General features: G+C 46.5%; 1 long non-coding RNA gene across 1 annotated transcript; it reads right to left on the reverse strand.

Annotated features, from left to right (window-relative positions):
- Window positions 1–209: 209 nt before the first annotated feature.
- Window positions 210–11,122, reverse strand: LOC128312963 (uncharacterized). Its single transcript, XR_008293003.1, has 3 exons — window positions 9,633–11,122; window positions 3,064–3,266; window positions 210–1,588 (listed from the first exon to the last, which is right to left on the reverse strand). It is a non-coding gene; the product is annotated as an uncharacterized LOC128312963 (long non-coding RNA).
- Between the last annotated feature and the right edge of the window lie 6,156 nt (window positions 11,123–17,278).

The raw sequence follows: 17,278 nt of genomic DNA on the forward strand, positions 1-17,278 counted from the left end.
ACATTCCCATCAGCAGTGCACAAGGGTTCCAGTTTCTTCACATACTTTTTTTCTGGTTTTTTTTGGATAATGGACATCCTAATGGTCAAACTACTCTTTGACTTATGAGCATTCACAAAATCCTGTCATGTAGTCTGCTCCTCAACCTCCCTTGGATATTTCTTCAGGAAACCATCTTTTCTTGACAAGGTCATGAAAGATGCTCCCTAATTTGCGTTTCCAGCCTCACACCCTCACCTTGGTGCCATTAAGGCACAGGTCGTAGTGGTCCCTTCAGGCAACAAATCATTACAATGATACCTCCAGTTAATTTTCTTCCTACCCCATTTTCCAAATTGTATTTCAGTATTTCTTTTGTAATACTCTGTCGACATCTCAAAATGTTTAAGACTCATCTCATTATTTTGGGACCATCTCTTGCTACCTATGTGACTTTAGGCAAATAACTTAACCTGAGACTTTTTTTTTTATTATTGTAGAAGAGAACAACAATTGCCTAGAGCACAGTATGTTTGTGAAGACTCACATAGGGTCTGAAGAGTCATACAGTGATTGGCACAGTGATATTTCATTGAAAAAATGGTAGCCACTACTGTCGTTAACTTTTCTCCTAACTGAATATTTGTGTTTTTCTATTTTTTACTGATGATACCAGTCTTCTATAAGTAATCTAGGCTATACACCTCCACACAAATTTTTTGTCCTCCTCTATATCCACTCCAAGTGTTTTTATCAATCATCCTTTTCAAGGTTTCTTGTGTTACAATAGCCTCGTAATGGATTGTTACTTTAGCAACAGTTTGCTGAATCCCTACGGCCTTGACTTCAACCTCTACTTTCCTTTGTTGGTCCAGCACTTCAGTAATAGATTCATTTTCGTAAGATAGTCTTTTCAACTGGTCATCTGTGCTTTCAGAAATGTTTATTGACCTCTTCCTACTTTTATCGCCCGAAATACATTCTCTCTCTCCAATCACAGCAGAGACTATTTGTGAATTCCCAATCTTATAAAAAGAGTTCTGATTTTTCGTCTCCCACCCCCATGCAGAGTTAGTGACCTCCGAATTAGTTTTCCTTCATTTAATGTAGCCAATTCTTCACTTGGGTTCATTAAGTCATCCTCTTCAGTGACTATCTTTTTTGCCTTTGCATTACCATATCGGTGACTCCAGGACTCCAAACTCAGTTCACAAGTCTAGCAAACTCTAGTTACCTTTTGAACCCTAGTTCACCTACGGTTGTCATGTGGCTCACGGGCCTCCAGATTATTGCAGACAGTTTCTTGGCCCTGAGGAAGAAGAAAGACACAGTCCATCCTCTATCTGGGCCATACTCTGTTTCCAAGTAGGTCGTGAAACAGTGGAGTCTTATTCTCTTTTTAGAAAAAGTCTGATTTAATAACACGGCAGGAGAGAGAAGGTGGGGTAGCATCCGGTTCAGAGCATTGTCCCTGCAGTCAGATCTGGGTTCGAAGCCTGGTTCTGCTACTTACTGACCATGTGACTCTTCGCAAGTTACTGAAGTATTGTGTTCCTTAGATTCTCCATTGGTAAAGTAAGGGCAGGATATGACCCTTTTAGAGTTGTTGCTAGAATACAACAAATATAAACAAATCATTTATTAATTACTGGGCTTAGAAGGTGCACAAAAAATTGCCGTTGCAGCCCAGCTTATGGGGCTTTGGCTTATCTCTAACCAACCCAAGAAAGGGAGACTTCCAAAACAGGCAGGCAGTGCTGTTCTCTTGGGAATATTTGGTCTGCCTTCTACGCCCTTTCCAGCCACGTACAATTTGTTATAACTTCAAAGATGGACTACAACATATGCCTTCGTATGGTGAACTTCACTATATGTATGTTAACATTACTAATAATTTATACTTAAGGTGGGTTGATTGAGTTTTGCTTAGTTTCACCTTAGAAAGATCATGAAGAGATTATCATCTGGAAATAAAGCCATTTGACTGAATATTTAAAGACTGTATAATTGCTCAAGGCAGCATGCTAGGAACTGGAGGATAGGGATACATTCTACTTCATCTGGGAGGCTGTTCTGTGTAACTCTAGCCCATCCTCATTTTTCTTTGCTCCGTTAACGCTAGTCCCTCACCGTTGGTAGTAGCTCTTTGGTACTTAGTTGCATGATTTTCAACGTTGTTGACTTGTTTCTCGTTAAATTATTTTTGCATATAGGCCCCCAAATAGTACAAGCCCAGTGGCGTTAGTGAAAGGGTCATGTTCCCTTATTTTTGAAGGGCGCAGTGCAGTGCAAGAGACTTGAGTTTCATTCATTTGAAATGTATGAGGGCCTCCGATGCACCATGCTCTGTGCTAAAGGCTGAAGACGTGATGGTGAACGATCTAGAGAAACTTACATTTTAGTGGACATACACTTAATAATTCTCAGATTCATAATTGTCAAGGAAGCAGCCAACACACCCTCAGTCGGTCTGGGGAGTCAGGAAGCTTTCAGGTCTAACCCACAAAGGGGCATCTCGAAGTCTGACTTTTGCAAACTCACCCTGAGCCCACGACTTGACTTCTTTTTATAAATGGGCTTGGAAGATTCTCTAGTCTTATCATATTTGAAAACGTTTTCTCTCCCAGCTTCATCATATTTCATCACTCATAAAATATATGTGAAAATCAATGACATTAGATCACCGTGTCTTAAGGCTTAAGAGTTTTCCCTGTCTTCCTAATGATGTAGTGAATTAGAAAATAATTAAAAATCATTTAGGTTGCAACCTCCTTTTCTCTCCCTCCACCCCGCTCCCCCCACTTCTTGCAAGGAACAGCAGGATTTATGTCTCTTCCTCCACCCTGATTGCTCTAGATAACTCAGGGACACCTTCTCAGATGGGAACTCTTCCAGAACGAGCAGTACACCCAGCTTTGCCTGGGTTCTCCATGAGACGGTGCATGGATGCACAATGACTAGTACTATGAATAAACTTCCACCTTTGGGATCACTGCTTATTTTTCCTAACAGCAAGCAGCAGCCACAAAAAACCACAGATGACTTTTTTTTTTTTTCACAGATGACATTTTTATAGCAACTTACCATTTGCAGGATGCTTGCACATCTATTATCTCATTTGATGCTCACCAAAGCCTTGTGACACAGATATTACTCTTATTCGGCTAAAAATCAGCAAGCCAGGGCTTAAGTAAAGCTGGGGACTTTTCCAAGGGCATTCTTCTTACGAGAGGGTGGGCACAGCTTGCAGTCCCAAGGCCATTCCCTTCACCTTCCACCTGCCGTTTCTACAGAGAGGGGAGGATAGCAGAAGAAATGGAGGTGAAGGAAGGTTAAGGGGGGGTGGGATAAGGTTTAGTCAAATTTGGAAGACCTGTTCCCATTTGGGGACGTATGAGGAGGGTTTTACTGCATTATCCAGTCCTTTGTTCTACATAAGCCATGTGCCCTTATGAGAAGATATAGTCATCTAAATAAAACTAGGTTAAGCAATAAGACATTTATTGGTTCATGTATATCTATATTTAAGACAGACTTCAGGAGCCTCTCTTGACATCCATTGACTCATATTAGGTGATATACATATTCTTCAGCAACCACCGGGGGAAGTCAAATAACCTTTGCACCCCTCAGACCCATACCTGGAGCAGGAAGTGGGGTCGGCTTCCTGGTAAGCACTTGGCCTATGTGTTTGAGATAAAGGCGGATTTTTATGCTAAATGCCCACCATCAAAATGGCCAACATAGAAGACCGAATAATTACTGAATTCAGCCACAGGAGTGGTGCTGTTCATCAGTGTACATCAATGATTCTCAACCTAGGCTGAACAAAGGAATCACCCAGGGAGGTTTAAAAAAAAAAATACTGGTGCCTGGGGTCCACCCCTGGAGATTCTGATTTGATTGGTCTGGGCTGAGCCTGCCACTGGGAGTTTTAAAAGCTCCCCAGGTGATTCTAACGTGAGGTCAAGTTTGAGGACCGTTCTTCCAGATCCTTGCGACTCAGAGTGTGGTTCATGGGCCAGCAGCCCTGGTGTCACTTGGGAGTTGGTCAGAAGTGCAGAGTTTCAGGCTCCATTCTAGACCTGCTGGATCAGGGTCCAGACATCAACAAGTTTCCCAGGTGATTCACATGTGCACTAAAGTTCTAGAAGTGCTGGCATAGAAGGATGATGCCCGAGACCTTGTCCCTGACCAATGTCTTTACTCTGGTTTTCAAGCCCAGCTGGTGGCTCTTTGCTCAGTGATCTTGTTGGTGGGGAGTTCCTAGATATCAACTCCACTCCCTAGCTTCTTCTCAAAGGGGACCCTCCAAGTCAGTGATTATTAATGGTGTGTGTGATTCGGAATCACTTGAGAATTTCATTTTCCATTTACATACCTGAGGGCCCCGGAAGAACAGTGAAATAAAACCCCTGGGGGTGGGTTTGAAGCATGTATATCTTGGGAAAAAGCCATCTTTGGGCTCAGACGGCTATCGGAGTCTAGAGTATGATCAATCATTGTGTTTTTCCAAAAAGAATACCAGAGAGAAATAAGCTGGTTGGGGATTTAATGACAATATAACAAGGTATTCTAATTGAACTCATTTCTAAATGCTTGCTCTTTAGTCTGTCTGCCTGTAGACTTGACCACTGAAGGGCCCCAACAAGGGGAGAGATTAGAGGCCCCAGCCCCTCAAGGCCGACCAGAATTGGGGTCATGGGGATGATGGATGGGGTGCTGGTTCCATAGATAGTTGCTGCCTCAGCCGATCTTGCAGCTTCCCATAGTAATAAATCCTGGAGGGGACACCAATACATCCCTGATAGCAGAGAGAAGTCACTCTTTAATGTGGGCCTGATAATGTCACTGAGCTCAGTCTTCCTAAATTTAAATGATTAGTAATGACCAGGCTCGCTCCTGTTTGATGCATCGCTTAACCTGGTAATCGGGAAATCTATTCCACTTGCCTACTTAGATTGATGATGTCACGTTACACTGAGGCTTGCTTTCTCCCCGTAATGGAGGAAGAACATGTTAGGATGCGTTGGCCTTAAGCATTCTGGCCTCAGCCTGCCTTCATGAATTTGATTAATGTCACAGGCGGTATGGGCACATCTCAGAATTGCTGAATGTGGCATCCCTGGGAGGACTATGTTTGGAGAGCATTGAGATGTTACTAATGGAGTCTGCCATTGGACGATTCTATTCATTTCCTGACTTCTGGACTTAGGGTATCCTTTCCTAAGAAAGAAAAGTATGTCAGTTTTGGCTGTGCCCTCCTGAGTAGGGAATAAAAAACAACAACAACAAAAGGGCTGATCCCCTAAAGCAGAGATAGCCACCTCTTTCTACCTGTTATGTTACATGAGGGAAGGCCTACCTCGTGGGTGTGGATCTCCTTGTGGATTCTGGGCTAATTTCCAGTGAGACTCAAAGTTGGTTGTTACCATAGGATCCCCCACTTCCTATCCAGCTCCCTATCCTAGTGGGAGTATAGATGGCATGGTTACCTTTCTCCTCTCTCCTACTCCACTGAGAGATTTCACTGTTTCATGCCATCTCATCTCTCTGGTGATCCCAAGGGATGTCAAAGAACCAAAACGTAGCCTTTCTTTAAGAAAATTCTGGGAATACTTTGTTAGGAAACACCCACGTGGATCGTTGGTAGACCCAAGGCCAAGACTAGAGAAAGAGGATGGGGGGTGGGGAGGAAGATGTAGTGACAAATGATAAGAATGAAAGAAGGGAGAGAGAAGAGTACCCAAATGGGAAAAGACAGAGGACCGGAAAAGTACTCTTAAAGGTAAAAAAACACCCAAAGTATCGTAGGGGGCAGGGAGAGAAAAGCGGAAATCAGAGTGAATTTCCACTCGACAAACAAAATTAGCGATGATTTGCTGATTCCATGCTATGTGCCAGGCACTGTACTAGGTGCTGAGGATACAGAGCTGAATGAGCCTTGGTCTTGCCCTTGAGAACTCTCATTCTCGTGGGAGAAATATCCATTCAACCAAGAGCTACACTGCAGTATGAACAGGTGCCACTACATAAGCAGCTACAGGATACAGAGCAGAAAGAAAGGCTTCTTAAGAAGGTAACACCTGAACTGCACTCTGGTCTGTGGCCAGTTTTCTGGGCAAATCTGTGGGCAGGGAATGAGGAACCGTGGAGCATCTTCCTAAAAGGATGATTCTGTAAATAAATACTAGTCCCTTAGAAGTATTTCTCTGAGCAGCCGGAGAGGCAAATGGGTGGCTACGTCTCTCTCAATGCCGACTGACCCTGGACGTTGGGCTGGGATGTATCTTGTGATGCCGCTTATGTAGTCCTGGAAGCTCGTTCACACCCGTTTTTCTATTAAAGGTCAACACGCGGTTCACACCGAGTTCTCTAACGTGCAGGCTCACCCATACCTAGGGGTTATTGCTTGGAGTCTCTTTTATGTCCCCGTCCCTCAAATCCACGAGTATTTATAGAGAGTCATCCTAAAGTCTGAGACAACTGGGACCCCTCCAAGGACATGGGCTAAGATTTTTTTTTCTCTACCTAGCAACAGGCTACTTTTTGGGTTGCTTGCTCATTCACCCTTCTCTCTGCTTCATTTTCAAAAGTCATTTGTGTACAAACTGTGGACATTACCGATTGCCAATGCCACTGTTTCCCACTGCTCTGCTCCCAGCCTCTTCCTAGGGTCGGGAGGTCTTTCCTCCAGAGGGGAAACAGGCGAGGTCCTCAGGCAAGACAGAGCATTGATTCTGAATTTTGGAGCGGCAACCCCGCTGAGATCTTGGCAATGTAGATGGAGGTGAACTATGTGTCATGTAATAATGAAAACCACTGAAAAATACATGGACGAGAGAAACATATATTCCCAGGCTGGAAGAAGATTGAAGGGTTAGAACCCAGGAAAAATAGCATTTTAGAGGAGAAGAGTTTTCTGGGCTCCATAAATAAATCATTGACCAGACGGGGCCCCCTTCTCTTTCCTTTTCTTTATTTTGAAGCCAGCAGATTGTCCTTGATTTGGAAGGGAAGCAGGAGCTCCCTCCCAGTGGCGCCTGACTCATGCTGCAGACAAATGAGGCAGCCGTTTTAACTTTTCATGAAGATGTTTATTAGGCTCCTGCACTGTTCTGATCTGATATTTCTTTGTTTGTGACAGTTCATTTTTCCCGTCCCGCATAAAGCATTGAACACGTCAGATGTAGCCATTCTTATTTTGAGCGCTCGATTTTTATTTGCACGGGCTGACCCAGTGGTAACCAAAGAGAGGAATGTCTCATAGTTTTGGGGTTTTTTCTCCTGATGTTCTAGAGACTCTGTCTGTCGTAGGACAGCCCCTATGCAGATGAGTATTAAGGTCCTCATTAGTGATCCAGCAACCCAGGGATCTGTCCTGCCCCACCACCGCCACCAAGACAAGCAGAGACAGGGTCAGCCGAGAGACCCAACCTTCTTTTTCATCCCCTCCCTTAGAGATTGTCACTGTTTGCCATCAGGACTGAAACTCTGTCTTTGGGGGATTATGTAAATTGAAATATCGTTTTAGTCAACAAATGTTTATGATGCATTTTTAATACTGTGTAACAAATGTGTTTGTATCTCCCTTTGTCTTTATATATCTGGCTTATTATTAAATATTTATGGGAATTACTGGTTACATATTTTCTGAGCTACTGAAAGGCAGCTCATCACATTCCCTAGCACATTCATTTATTTCTCTTCCTTGAAGATACTTACTGCACGTGTTTCTGTCCCTATTGAGTTTCCGAGGAAAGTAACGATTTCTGGATTCAAGATGCTAGCAAAGTGTCCTGCCACTTTCTGGCGCTCCCTTTCTATCCTTTACCATGAGGTCAGTTGCACGGTTGCACAGGTAGCTTACTGCTCCAGAGGCCAGCCGGTGTTGTCACTGCCTTTGAAACCTCTGGGTCATTTGAGATATAACTTTACACCCTATGAGGGCACACATCACATTTCATTATTACATTAATCTAGCACAGAATATACAGCCCAACCGTCAATCTTCCACGGCAAATTTTATAAACATACTACACACAAAGCCACTGGAATTTATATAACTTCTATTTGTACAATTGAAATAAAATCTCACACGTGAGCGTCCTTAGGCTGAGTCACTACCAAAGTACAGTCCCCTGGGTCTATGCTAATGAAAGTCGGGATCATCCTACTTTGCAGCGAGTGAGATAAAAGAAAAAAAAAAAAAAAAGTCCCGTTCCTGCTGGGTATTGTTGACCACGCCAAGGAGTTGTTTCTAAGTGATCTTGATGAAATCAGAATCAAAATCATTCTTGAGGATCAAGCATGGGCGTTCTGCTCCATCTGAATCAAGGGTGAGGACTTGAATGAGTTTGCTCTCTGTCCCTCAAGAACCCACTTGAAATGAAGGACCGGGTATGTGTCACAACCAGGGCTGCGGGAGTAGGGTTGTGTAGACTGGGAACTCTGAGCTTTCTAGAGGGGCCACGTATGTAGTCTTCGTTATAAATGGTGCCCCCCCCGGAGTTGTGTAATATATAAGAGGTGTGGCCACTCATGGCAGTCCTAGTTGGGTGATATTTTCCACAAACTCAGGCAAATGCTATCATTCATTCGGCCGTTCCAACAGGTACTTCCTTCTCCCTCTGACTTTCAGCATTTGCACAATGCCATCCAATACCATTTACTCGTCTAGTAATAGGCCCCAGATTGAGAGGCTTTTTGGCTATATACATTCCACAGACATGTTTTGCTTGGCTCACTGCGTTTAAAAGTTTAAAAAACACTGAGCTAGTCACCAGCGCTTTAAAATCAGGAGCTTTCCTCTAAACATTCCAGTTTCGGCTGCCTTTGGACAAGCAGATTTGGCAATAAGTCGCTCTCCCAGTAGGGCAACCATGCGCCAGGGCGGCAGGTTGGGTGCCCCGTTAAGAAGAGCCACGGCCCCGGGGCGCCTGGGTGGCCCAGTCGGTTAAGCATTAACTCTTGATTTCTGTTCAGTTCATGGGACGGAGCTCTGTGCTAACAAGCTCGGAGCCTGCTGGAAATTCTTGTTCTCCCTCTCCTTCTGCCCCTTCCCTGCTCGTGCTTGCTCTCTCTCTCTTTCTCAAAATAAGTAGATAAACATTAAAGTGGGAAAAAAAAAGAAGAGCCACAATCTCACTCCAACATGCCCTCTATCTCAGGGCTGGCCTGATTCACTAACTTACGCTGGGTGCCTGTGTCCCATAGGCATGTCGGTCTATGACCCTTCATTGAAAGGTGTCTTTACCATTCTAGCCTTGGAGCAATTCATTCTCATGGCTGGGGAGCAGCTGCAACATTGCTGGCAGCGACTCCCTCCCTCCTTAGGATTTCCAGAGTTTTTAACCTGCATTTGCATAACCGCCATGGTTAGATCTACGGCTCACCAAATCGCAGAAAGCACAGCCTCAGCCTTGGAGGAAGCTGTTGGCTGACAGGACAGACTCCTGTCGTATCTCAACCGCGCTGCTCGTCTACACAACAGCCTTTCCCGTAGCCCTTCTCTCCCCCCCCCCCCCCCAGCTTCTATTACCATCAGCTTCCATTCTGGGTGGGGAGGGGTGTTAGCCTCCGAACTGAGAGTGAGTGGCACCCCCTTACTGGGAGAGCGGCACTCTGAGGATAAAAAACCAACAATATAGTACCTTGCGCTTTAATGAGTTTATCTTTGTTTCTCCTCTTCAGAAAATGAAATGCCCTTGCCCCAAATTCCTCTCGGTGTTGGCTTTACAGGGCTCCTCTCCCTGTGTTCTGGGCTCATTAAATTAAGTTTCCGTTGATAACCTTTGGCCAGACCCATCTTCAGGAAGACTCTAATGCATGTTAATAAGCCAGACTTTAAAGGCAGCAAAGATCTCCAGGCCCGTGGTCTCTTTCATGCTTCGGCAGCTTCTGTGGCAAAAGGCTGACACGACTTTTATCAAGGCTTTGGCTACATTCATATCTCATGACATAGATTTTTTTTTTTTTTTTTTTTTAAAAAGCAGAATTTCAAAGAGTCTTCTTTATCACAATATCTTTAGTCTTCCTTAACGGTTCAGATGGCTATTTTCTCAGAAGTTGCATAATCAAAGTCATAAAGTCATTTGTACATTTATATCATTTTTTTTATCTTCAGGGGCTCGCAGAGCTGGAGCATTGCGTGTTTAAAAGCAACTGCCGATGGAAAGACGGACTTCAGATCAGCCCTGACCTTTTGTTCAACAGCTCCTCCTGTTACAGAACACATTCAAATAGCTATTTAGGTATCGGTGGGGAGAAAAATCCATTGATTCTCCTACTTGGGGGGTTGGCCGTTGCCTGCAGAAAGGATTGGCGCCGAGTGGGGCTTTGGACCTCGCAGTCTAATGGGGATGCGGGCCAGCGTGCCTGCGGGACTCACAGCCTGCTGCCTGGTCCTTTCGGTTTCCTCAGCCCCAGCTGAGGGGCTGGCTTGGAACAAAGTGCCCGCAGGTGTATGCATATGCCTGGCCCCTAGAAGAGGACAATTTCAAGAGCTCATCAGACCTGGTGCGTGCTGGGCCGTGGGGTGGGGTAGCATATTCTGCGAAGTTTCTATCTCCTCCCAGAATCCAGGCTCCCTGCTTCCGGGCTCCCACCCGCGCCTCCTGCCTCTGCTATTTACAAGGTGCTGTTCTGCCAGCTGGGTATTGGGTTCTTGCCGTGAACCTGGCACCGTGATCTGAACTCTTACACACGGATTATCTCGTTTCACGCTTTGCACTCGGTGAGGCCTCTGTCTTTATACCTGGTGGAGCAAACTGGGGTTCAGAGCGGCAGAGAAGCGTCCCCGCAGCCGATCGGCCTGCAGTGGCAGACCTGAGGCCCTTTGCCGAGTCCAGTCTTCTCGCCAGCAAATCACATCTTAGCCACAGGGGAAGGAACAGCTATGGGCTCAGTACCCACGGCTTAGAGAAGGGCGGTGAGCGCTTCGGCTCAGCGGAGTTTCTTAGGGGCAGCTATTCTCTGGCCCGCTTTTGCCAGAAAATCCTTACTGACTATCTGACAGTTAACATCCCAAGAAGTGTTTGTGAAGTGCCTAGAACCATGCCTGTTGGCTAGCCAGCATAGGGGACAGTACGGTTATGACCACAGTGGCCTGGGTTTATTTCAGGCACTTACACAAATGCTCACGGTTCCTTGGCAACTTCAACCAAGTTCTAGACGCTGATTGGCCCATGAGTCTCTTTTTCTTTTTTTTGCTAGTTAGTCAATCCTCATTGGTTAGACAAATCATCCGCCCACTCACTGTATTCCAGGTTCTGCCTTCAACATGTATTATTTCATTTATGGCTCATACAACTTCTTTTAAAAAAAAATGGTTAATGTTTGTTTATTTTTGAGAGAGAGAGAGAGAGAGAGAAAGAGAAAGAGAGAGCATGAGCAGGGGAAGGACAGAGAGAGAGAGGGAGACACAGAATCTGAATCAGGCTTCCGATGTCAGCACGGAGCCTGACGCGGGGCTCGAACCCATGAGCCATAAAATCATGACCTGGGCTGAAGTCTGACACTTAACCGACCCAGCCACCCAGGCACCCCTCGGCTAGTACCACTTCTGAAGAAAGCACTGTTACTCCCATTTTGCAGAGCAGAAAACTCAGGGAGAATAATTTCTCAGAATCAGCAGTGGTGCTGCGATTTGGACCCTGGTCTCTCAACGCGAAAGACCTTGTTCTCTCTCAAGACCCCAACCTTTAACGATCAGCGGTTTTGCTATGAATATGTTCTTTCCATATTCCAGAATTTGCTGCGGGGCTTAGAACCTTTCATCTGCCCTAGACCTTGGGTTTGGACCAGAGCCTAGCAATCCCCAGATTTTGCTGCACATTAGAATCACCCAGGCAAGCAGCGCTGTAAAAAATCTTGATGCTAAGATCATGTGCTACCTAGTCCGTTTGGGCTGCTCTAACAAAAGCACCACAGACGGGGTTGGGGGGTGTGGGGAGCAGTGGAAGCAGTTAGCAAGACAGATTTATTTCTTTCAGTTTTGGAGGCTGGAAAGTCCAAGATCAAGGTGCTGGCAGAGTCAGTCTTTGGCGATGCCCCTCTTCCTGGTTGGCAAGTGTCCTCCCCTCACATGTCCCCTCACATGACACTCCCCTCGTGTCTCTTCCTACATGGGCCCTAATCCCATCACAGGGGCTCCACCTCGTGACCTAGTCATCTCCCAAAGGCCCCATCTCCGAATACCATCAATCACACTGGGGATGAGGGTTTCAACACGGGAGTTTGGGGGAGGGCACAGACATTCCCTGCACAGCAGCCCCATATGGAGTCAATGTCTGGGCGTGTGAGCCAGAAATCGGTATTTGTAAAAGGTTCCCTGCTGAGGGGCCCCTGGGTGGCTCAGTCGGTTGAGCATCCAACTTTGGCTCAGGTCATGATCCCCCGGTTCGTGGGTTCGAGCCCCGCATCTGGCTCCATGCTGACAGCTCAGAGCCCGGAGCCTGCTTCGGATTCCGTGTCTCCCTCTCTTTCTGCCCCTCCCCTGCTCTCTCACACACTCTCTCTCTCTCTCTCTCTCTCTCAAAAATAAATAAACATTAAAAAAAACAAACAATGGTCCCCTATTGCCGGCAACCTCTGGGTCCCGCTGTCCCTAGACTCTCAGTCTCCCAACTTAGTTGGGACAGTTGTGCACATGTCGCGGGCTGAATCTGCACATCTTCCCTCCAGCCGCAGCCTAGGCCAATGGATTCGTCCTTAGCTCCCATGCACTTGCCGTCGGTCAAAGCCCTCGCACTCTGTGGGAGGGGACTCCAGCTGTCAGGCAGAGCCCAGAGGTGTGAGCAACCACCGTCCGCCAAACAGAACCACCCGGTACCTGCCTGGTGGCCTGGGCCTTGGCTGCTGTGGGGGCACAGATACAAAGAGGCCTGTGCCTTCACACTTTCTTCCCAGCCATCCACCCACCCTGCTCCTCTCCATACACTCGAAGTTCTCTGTTCCCATCACCATAAGGCCCCCCACTAATGATTTATAGATCATAGCCTTCATTCGCTGATGGGAGAGCTACTCCTGGTAATTTCCTTCCATCAACTCTCATTCCTCATAGGCTCCCAAATAATTTCACAAAGTGTGGCCTTTCGGTTAAGTTGTTAATGAAGCAAACTGTAATTAACATTAGGGGTGTCCTTCATACATACTCTTAGAGAACGGCAAGATCTTAAAAAAAAACCCCATCATCATTAAATTAGTCAATTATTATTGCAGCAGCCTCTGTGTGCTCTAACTTTTGATTTAAAAATTATCATAGTGGGTTGATATGTTGTGTTTATCTTCTGCTAATTGAACGCTACCTTGCATTTAATCAGAGTAAATTGGCCTTCCCTCTAAATAGATCTAAGGGCTTTTAACACTTGTTAGCTCGCGGCAGCTCTGAGAGTAACAGGGAAGGGTAGGGAGGAGAGAGGGAGGCTCTGGAGGAGGGCTGCGACCCAGCCCCCGCTGCTCTGGGCTCACTTCTCCGGAGTTTTGGGTTGCAGCTCCCTTCAGGTTTCAGAGATGCAGCTGAACGGTCAAGTCTTTGCTTCTGGGTTGGATGCACCCGGAACATCCAGAGGGAGGTCGTCGTGGCTTCAAACACACAGAGATGAATCCTGCTTTGAGATAGAGAAATAAACAAGAGGGACCAGGGAGCTGCCAGGCATCAGACTTGCTCTCGCGGGGTCTCCTCTGGGGTTGCCAGCTTGGAGGGCCTGCTGTCACTTAGACAGTGACAGGGAACTGACAGGTAAGAGCCAGGCTTGTGGCTGCCACAGTATGTCCAGGGGGAGATGGCTGATTATCTCTAAAATGGGAAATGGGATCCGAATGGAGTTTTCCAATGGGAGAGAAGTTCAAATGAAAACGTTAGTCTCTACTGCACCAGCACAGATTTGATGTTTTATCTTTAATGCGGTCCCTGGTTGCCTTGGCTGGCTTCCGTCTTTCCCTCCTGGCTCTCTTTTGCTGCCATGTGGCCATTTCTAGTAGAATCCATCCATTCCCTTGCCTTCGCAGCTGGATGTCTCCTCCGTTGCAAGCTTTGCTGGAATCAGCTGCTTATTGGGTCTGATGCTGGTCACCTCTCATACGCTCTCAACTTTCTGAAGAAATGGTCACCTTTCCTGGGGCCTTGAGACATCGGCTAATAGTAATAATAATAATAGCCATATTTATTCAGTGCTTATGTGTGACCAGGCATGTGCTATAAGCCTTGCACATATTTTCTCATTTAGGTCTTGCCACCAGCTTAGTAGTTAGGTACTATTATCACTATAATTTGGCCAAAGTCATGGGGAGAATGAGTGGAACAAGTGAACTCAGGCTGGCTGACTTGAAATAACCTGTATTTAAGGACTATTTTATACTGACACTTCTCTACTGAAAGATACAATTCCTCCCTGGTCTGAGTCTACCCTCGCTCCCGATCATTCTCCTTCCTTATCATTGTTATCGCTGTCCGCGGAAAGTTTCTGGGGACCTGCCCAATAAAGGACACCGTGCTATATAAAGGAGAGATGCAAACGATGCATAGGATAATCACAGAGTTTAGGAGGCTCGTTGTCGAGAGAGAGACACAGAGAAAGAGAGACACAAAGAGAGACAGAGAGAGACACACGTTCAAAGAATCTGAGTATAACATTTGAAAAAATTAAAAAGCCACACACATTGACCCCACAATTCCGCTTCCAGGAATCTATCCTAAAGAAATACTAAGAACTGTGGCCTGAATTTTCTGTACAAAGATCATTATCTAAGCATTATTTATAACCGTGAAAAACTGGGAACAATCTAAATGTTCCACGATGGGAGAAAGGTTAAACCAGTATTTCCCAGACTTTTGTAGAAAATGAGTCCCATGAGATGCTTGCTTTAAGACTCTGTTGCTAACACATTAGGAAATTGCTGCTTGCTACATTTCCCTTCTTAAAAGAGTCAAAATCCATGTTGTGACTCTTCAAAGACTTACAGAAGCTGGGAGAAATGAAATCATTTTAACTTGATTTAACCTGTCAATAAATCTTTTATTAACATCGCACGGAATTACGCTTGGGAAATCCGGGGTAAGACATGGAATATTATGTAGCCATTAGTTATTGATGTTTTTAAGGAATATCCAGGGATGTGGGCTTTTGCCCATTACACCCTAAGTGGCAGAAACGGGATACAAAATCCGATACCATCTTATTTCAGTTTTATAGGGAAATAGAGAGAGAGAGAGAGAGATGGGCGGGGGCATGTAAGGACCAACCAAAACGCTAACTGAGCTTTTTTTCCCACCTGCTAGATTCAGGGCTACGTTTTAAACGTTACTGCCTTTCTGTATTTTCCAAATTTTCTTTAATGAGAAAAACTTTTGCTTTGAGAAATCTACTGATGGCAGCCGGAAGAACCGCATAGACGCCTGTGCCAACGAGATCTGGCGGAGCTGATCCCGATCATCAAAGTCGAAGGAGCTCGGAGGAGGGCAAGAGCGGAGGACACGCTTACCTGTATTTTTGCCCAATCTCTCACATTTCTTCGTGACTCTGGTGGAAGCCAAGACAAGGCACAGGGCCTGCTGACCCTTCTGTGGCAAAATGGTTCTCGCGCTTTGAATCGCCTACAGTGCTTGCCAGAGATGGAGAGTTCCAGGCCCGGAAAGCGTGATTCAGTGGACAAGGAGAGGGACGGAGCCGTTGCGCTGTTGGTGGTGATCACAAGAGGACCTTCCACAGTGTCTGGGCGCCACGCCCGAGAAGCATGGCTCATGGCTCTGCTTGTTGGCAGTGGGGGAAGCCGAGGGATGCCACGGTGAGATGCCCACCGGCAGAAAAATGGCAGAGTGGTTACCAGTGGGGAGAGACAGGCAGGGCAGTGGGCAGCACAGGCCGGGAGTGAGGATCACAGTGTAGAGATTCCCTGGATTCCTTCAGCTCTGCCTCTCCCCTAAGTGCCGGAGGACTCCAAATCCAAACCCGGCAGCGCAGAGGCACGAGATGGGGGCACTCCCAGATAGTCCCACACCCTTCCTTGGGCAGGCAGGGCCAGACAAGGAGAGACAGCGGGTCATGTTGAGTCTGGCGTTCTCCCTCAGCCTCTGCTTTGGGAGATTTGGCCTCCCCGGGGGAGGAGAATGTGTCTGTTTCAAACGAGAGAAAAATTCAGATGACCATCTGGGGGTGAATATCCCCATCTCACTTACTACAGAATTCCCGCCGTCTGTTTTCCCAAGACAGTTGTGTATGACATTCTGGCCTCCTATGTGCCTTTTGGACATGCAGACAGGACGGAGATCTAGAAGGGTGAGGCTTCTCGGCGTCTCTTCCAGGAAACGAGTAGAGGACAGAGAGGAAGGGGAGAACGGTGGTATGATTTACACAAAATGTCACAAAGATGGCCTCCCACCCGCCGCATTCCCAGTACCAACCTCATCCAGCCTTCCCCCCGCCTGCCCCCCTGCTTTTGCACTCCTTTTCCTTCCCATACACACATACAGCCTTTTTATTTGGGGGGACATTACCCCACACTCCTTGTTGCTGCCAAAACCCCCTGGGCTGGGGGCTGGAGCTGGACAGACACCTCCCCCTACCCATACCCCTCCTGTGTGTGGTTGGAAAACTTTTTTGTGTTTTGGGTTTTTTTTTTTTTCCTGAATAGAAAAGATTCTACTAAAAAAAAAGAAGAAGAAGAGGAGGGGAGAGACAGGTAGAGGAATAAGGCAGACAATAGAATGATGTGTTCCTGCAGAAGGTACTTAGGAAGGTGACCGGAAGACAGGAGCTGCTCCTGAAGGTGGCAATTTGGGGAAATCTGGTTGTATGAGCTGGGAAGAGAAATTCAAACGACTGCAGCTTGAAAAGTGTCTACAGCATCCCGGTAGCGTGGAAGGAGTTTCTGCCTGCTATGATTATGTTATATTTATCTGCATTAAGGGCTTGATCAGTCTTTGCTCTCGGCACAAGAAATCTCTGAGGTAGAGAATATGGTTACCCTTCCCACGGTGCAGACAAGGCCGTGAGGCTCGGTGGCTGTCGGGCCTGTCCTCAGTGCACACGGCTGGGATGCACTGAATGGACACTGGGGGTGGGGGTGAGTAGAAAAGAAGGGGGAGCTTGAAGACCGGGGAACGGGGGTAGACGCAGAGAGGGGCGGTGACATACACCTGGAGGTATGTGAAAGATCCCGGTGAATGAGGCGAAGTTCAACAGGTGTTTATCAGCTAGAGCTTGCTTGCCTCAACTTACCTCCTGGGGTCAAGGAAGTGCCAGGGTTTTCACCCCATTGTAAAAGAACAGCGTGTGCATCCAGCCTGACCGAGCCTGTT

Source organism: Acinonyx jubatus, chromosome E4 (genome assembly GCF_027475565.1).
Source record: "Acinonyx jubatus isolate Ajub_Pintada_27869175 chromosome E4, VMU_Ajub_asm_v1.0, whole genome shotgun sequence".
Lineage (NCBI taxonomy): Eukaryota > Metazoa > Chordata > Mammalia > Carnivora > Felidae > Acinonyx > Acinonyx jubatus.